The sequence below is a fragment of the Cricetulus griseus genome, chromosome 5, assembly GCF_003668045.3.
Source record: "Cricetulus griseus strain 17A/GY chromosome 5, alternate assembly CriGri-PICRH-1.0, whole genome shotgun sequence".
In the NCBI taxonomy this organism is placed as follows: domain Eukaryota; kingdom Metazoa; phylum Chordata; class Mammalia; order Rodentia; family Cricetidae; genus Cricetulus; species Cricetulus griseus.
In genome coordinates this window covers 8,704,547-8,710,696 of record NC_048598.1, presented here as the reverse complement: position 1 = coordinate 8,710,696, position 6,150 = coordinate 8,704,547, and positions in this window count along the sequence as shown.

The window sequence follows — 6,150 nt, the reverse complement described above, 5'->3', positions numbered from 1 at the left end:
TGTTTGCAGTCAATCCCAATAACATCTAATTAATCTTTTCCTCGGAACATCACGGTCAAAGTGAGTTATGATGCATACAAGTGAAAGATCATGTGTTATCGGAGATACAGGTCCAAAGGCAGTGTGAAAACATCTTGTTTTTACATCATTTTAAGTGACTCTGACTTTTGTTGCATTCTTATACTCATAAAATATAGGGATAAAGAAATGAGTAACCTTAAGCTTCTAAAGTAGAGGTAAAACTCTCAACCTTCGTTCCCACTACAGGCTCCACATACATTTTCTATTGTCTATTTGCAGTCATAACTTATCTCAGGAACCATTCCATAGTGTTCTTCAGTGATAAAAACAATCCAGGCTTTGCATGCTATGTCTTACAAAAAAACCCAAACTTGATCTAGGCTAAGTATTACATACCCAATAAAATTACATTTATTAATTCAGCCTTACCTTAAAATAACCTTGGTGTGTGTGTATTTGTGTGTTTGGGGGGTCCACATGTGTATAACTGACCATGTGCGTGTCTAGGCTAGAGGACAACCTCAGCTTTATTCCTCAGATGGAATCCTCCTTGTTCTTTTGAGACAGGCTTTCTCATTGGCCTGGAGCTCATCAAGTAGGCTAGGCTGGTTGATAAGCCGCTTCAGGGACATGACTTTCTCTGCCTCCCAAGCACTTGAATTACAACCACAAGCCATGATAAATCTGACTTATTTTTTAAATATATGTTCTGACGGATTGAACTTGAGTCTTAGGACTTATAAGGCAACTGATTTACTGACTGAGCCATCACGCTGGCCCCACTCAAAACAATCTTAAAAGTTAATATTATTGCCTTCACTTAAAAGAGAATCCACCGACCAAAATATTTACTGAACTGGACTTAATAGGATACTAGTGAGTTCACGTCTAAACCAGGGTAAATATTTACGACAATCTTCCCACTGTCTCAGTCTCTTTTTGGGAATGTCTACCTGAGCCTCTCATCTTCTATGTGTGGCAGTACTTTCGGGAAGTGATTATCCTTCCATGGAAAGCATGTCTTCACTGTTGATAGTGGGTTGCACTGTATTACCCTATTTGTTTTCTTAAAGTATTAAAATAACACACAACATAAAAGTTAGCATTTTAACTATTTAGGCACATACTTCAGTGGTTGTAATTATATGTGTAGTGTTCACTTTTTCATACAGGGAGATTAAAACTCAAGGATCTGTTACATTTGGGTATGAGAAATCCCTCCTAAGCTCATGTGGGTCCCCAATACAGCAGTCAGAGGACATGTTTTTTCAGGAAGTGATTGTATTATGAGAGCTCTTATCTCATCAATCCATTGATGGATTTGTTGGTTAACCTTCATTGGCAACTCTCTGGGGGTTTAGAATCACCTGTGAGATGTCTACGATGGGGTTTCCATAGAGGTTCAACAGGAGTGGAAAGAACCTGGTGTTTCCATAGAGGTTCAACAGGAGTGGAAAGAACCATTTTGGATGTGTGAGGCACCATTCCGTGAGCTGATGATTTGAGACAGGATAAAATGGGGGAAAGGAGAAAGCAGAGCACAGATATCTCCATTTCTCTTCATCATGGTACAGTGAGCGAGCAGCCCCAGCCCTCCATGTCTCCCCATCCATGTTGAACCATAATTCTTCAAACCATGGACTGAAGTAAACTTCTCTCCCATTTAATTGCTTTTTGTCAGGTCCAGAGAGGAAACTAAGGAAAAAGTATCTATCATTGCATGGGCTGTTGGGATGGTGTAAAGACTTCAATAGGAGACAGGACTGACACCAAGGAAATACATCACTGGAGGAATTCGTTTGAAGGGTCTATTTTTGCTCGTAGGTGTCTCCTCCCCTCTTTTCTCCTCTCCCCTCTTCCTCCTCCTGTCCCATCTATCCCTATTATGTCTTTGTCTCTGTCTCTCTGGGCTCCCTTCTCTTCCCTGTCTACTTTACCCTACCATTATATTATCTGTTCTTATGAGTTTGGCTACTTTAGATGCCTTCCACAGTGGTTGTCTTTTTGTAATTGGATTCCTCAACTTATCATAATCAATTTTTACCCACTTTGGGGAATGTGTCAGAATTCCCTTCCTGTTCAATGTTGAAAAAAATGTATATATACCTAAACATACTACATTTTGCTTACTATTAATCTACTGATAGACATTTGGGTCATCACGAAAGATGCTGCTATGATCATGAGTGTACAGATAATTCTCAGAGATCCTATTTTAATTTACTCAGATATATACCTAGAAGACCCACCGGATCGAATAAAGCATAAAGCACGTCTAGTTTTAGCTATTTGAACAACTGTCATGTTGCTTTCCATATTGATTACATTAGTTTGCGTCCTGATCAACAGTGCAGGATTCCAACTGCTCCACAAATTTGCAAGGTGTGTGTCAGGGAGAACATGGGTCCACAGAGAACAATCCACAGTTCTGAAAAGACCGAACATTTAGTAAAAAGAAGACAGTTACATGCTTCATAGAAAGTAATTACACATTCAAATTAGCAGTTATTTGATGTGGCCCTTGCCCTCTTGGGAATATACAAATAGTTGTCTATAGACGTTGATGTTTACCACATAAGGGCAGTGGGCCAGGCTTGTCAGGTGTGGCAGACAGTTCACAAAGAACTTGAGATGAAGCTTCACTGTGATTGCACATCCCTGGAGAGCATTTTGTCATATGTTTAAAAAATGATGATCTTTTCCAATTTTATATATTATAATCTTGGGACAATTGTCACAAAAATTAGCACCAAAAGGCTTAATGGATCTTCTTTCTTTATCATCAACTAATCACATCTGTCCCTAAAAACTTGTGAATGAATATATATATATATATATATATATATATATATTAATATTCTTGTTGTATTAATAAATGAACATTCAGGCTAATCTCTTGTTGATATAAGATACAAATACTTCCAATTAAAGTAAGATTGACTGACGATACTATGCACTTTGGTATCTCCACATCCCTGGACTGTTTTAGTATTTATGTTCCTTGTTACAATCAACAGTGTTTGATGTCCTTAGGGCTCTCCTCTAACATGTTTCAAACAGTCTTCTCCTCACCTGGATCTCACCTTCATGCATGTAAGATATTCACCCACCCAGACCCCAACCCATGCAAGACTGTTAAGGGTCTTAAAAGGATGATTTACTTAAAATTCCAAGCATTTCAGCATATTAGTAACAGGGACTGTCTAAAAAGTAGGGTTATATTTCCTTCAAAACTCCCTGTACAGCAAGTTCCCATCAGTCATTCTATTAGTTATTTTCAAAGATTTATGTAATTACATTCTGATAAATATTTTTTCAAAGCCATCCAAAAGTGGCTTTTGAATTAGAGCATATACTCTGGGTGGTTATTGAAATGGAATTCTGTGAGTCTGGCTTCAGGTTGGGTGTGTTCACCTACAGAACTCAGTTCCCTAGCTAGAACTTCAGTTTGTAAAAATACCTTACCACCATCATTGTAAAAAGTCTGTGTCCTAATTCATGGCAATTTAAGCTAAGTAAATGTTCGCTTAATACCATGTGAGGCTTCTAGACCCACCAAGGCACTGAAGATTGACTCTGCTTAAAATAGGCGGGTATGGGCCTCTCCATATACGTGTCTGAAATATTCAAGTTTTGTCACTCGGAGGAGGTGATAACACACCAATCAGAGGAAATAATACACTATAGCAAAGCTGTGAAAGGGTTTGACATTTCTCAGAAGGGAGGAAGAGAGGAAGACAGAAACAGAGACATACACACAGAGAGAGACAGAGATAACTGGTAATGGAGTAGGCTTTTGAAACCTCAAGTACCATCCCCAGTGACCTACGCACCCACCCCCAAATCACACTTCTTAAAATAAATAAATGAACAAATATATATCTGGAGTTGGTAACAGAAACTATTAGCCTATTGGGCCAAACGTAAGTTATTTTATGGACATGAGAACAAGATTTCTTCCATGTTTAGCCTGCATCACAGAACCACTCTTTTTATTCCCAAAGTGAAAAATCACATGGTTTCACAATGAATCCAAAGCAAGAGGTCTACATAGCATCACAAAATAGTAGAAATATTTTTTACATCTTTGTAAAAATCTAGTTAAAGTTACACATGAAAATTCCCCACCCTGTTTCTGAAGAGCTGAAGTATGTGAAGAGAAAGACTGGAGGTCCCGAGGGGGAATGATGAGATTTGAGGGGACTCCGTGGAGAACTGCTGCAGACATGCTGACTAACACGTATGGTCTTATTGGAGATACTTTCTTTTTCTGTCTTATTTCTTCTTCATGAGGAATAACCAGAGAGGTGACTGCAGGCTGAGACAAGATGCCCAAACAGCTTTCCAACAGTGCTCTCAAGCTAAGACTCAGCTCATGTCACCCATGGGCCCACCCTTTAGTAGCTGCTGTAAAGACAAGATGCCCAAACAGCTTTCCAACAGTGCTCTCATGCTAAGACCTCAGCTCATCTCACCCATGGGCCCACCCTTTAGTAGCTGCTGTAAATATCCATCTGGATGGGCAGCAGCTAATGCTATAGCTTGACTAAGTCAATCCCTCCACAACTCTTATCTTAGATGTTAAACATTATTGTGACAGATTAGGAATATTATAAAAGAGGTCCAATGCAATCCTGTTATAGTTTGGATATCAAGTGTGCTTCATAGGATCACATGTTTGAACACTTTGTCCCCAGCTGGTGGTGCTGTTTTGGGAGGTTGTGAGACCTACAGGAGGTAGCGCCCAGCTGGAGGAGATAAGTCACTACAGGTGGGACGCTGAGGCTTAGAGCCTGCCCAGCTTAGTTTCTTATGTGATGTTTCCTCCTAATCTGCCTAGATGTGAGCAAGCAGTCCTGTGCTCCTGTTCAGATAGTCAACAGGTCTTCCTACCACCATACTGTCTCCAGCCATCCTCAAATTGTGAACAAAAACAAACCCTTCCTCTAGTAAATTGCTTCTTGTCAAGTCTAGCTATGAAATAAGTACCGAACACCACACCCTGGTGCTTGTTGCCCGTCCCCTTTCTATCATGCAGCAAGGCACCATCTTGAGCCAAGAGTCAATTCTCTTCCAAATATGTGTCTTGATCTGTGTCTTGATCTTGATCTTCCAGTCTGTATACCTGAGGTTGTGAATAAGGAAAAGTGAGGTGGCTTCCACATGGAGGTATACCACAGTTTGGACCCTGATGTCCTCAGGAAGCAGTCACCTCCCACTTTTGAAAGAAGCTGTTTATTTGCTATCGGGTTCATGCTGACCCTGGGCTCCTGACCCCAGAACTGTCTGTGACTCTATCCTGTGGCCCCATTAAAAAGATCACCTCACATTCAGTGACTGATAAAGAAAAGGATTCAAAGGGCCTTCTTATCAGATGGAACTGATGAAAATCCACAAAAAGCCTTGGACACTCCCATCATCAGCCCTACATTGAAATCACGATATCACTGATATTCCATCTCACTCAAGTAAGGACGGCTGCCATCAAGAAAAGAAATGACAACAAATGTCGGCATGGATGTAAATAAACACTCATTGATGGAATATAAACTAGGGCAGCCATTATGGAAATCAATATGGGGGCTCCTCAAGAAACAAAGCATAGAACTACCTTATGCTCCAGACATACCACTCATGGTATACGCCTGAGGGCATCTAAATCAGTACAGAGATGCTGAACATCCATGCATCCTGCAGCACTGTGTACAGTAGTCAAGACACGGAGCCAGTGCAGAAGCCTTGATGGACAAAAGGATAAAGAGAATTTGGTGCAATATACAGTTGTTATGAGGAATACTTATTTCCAATAAAGGGATCGGAAGTGGAGATTACATTCAATGAAATACGCATGACACCCAAAGAAAACTATCACATGTTCTCTTGTATGAAGAATCTAGGTTGATTTCCATAGACATGCATGTAAGAGTGGAAGAGGGTACTATGTGGAGGAAAGGAAAGACCCAGAGGGAAGGGACCAGAGAGAAGAACGATGGAAAAAGACGACAAGTGTTACGTTACCATGTGTTCTTCCATGTGCAGAACACACATACACATGCAAGCACGAGCACACACACAGATATGTATGTAGATGAAAGCAGAAGGGGCGATCTGACATGAGCAAGTGAATCA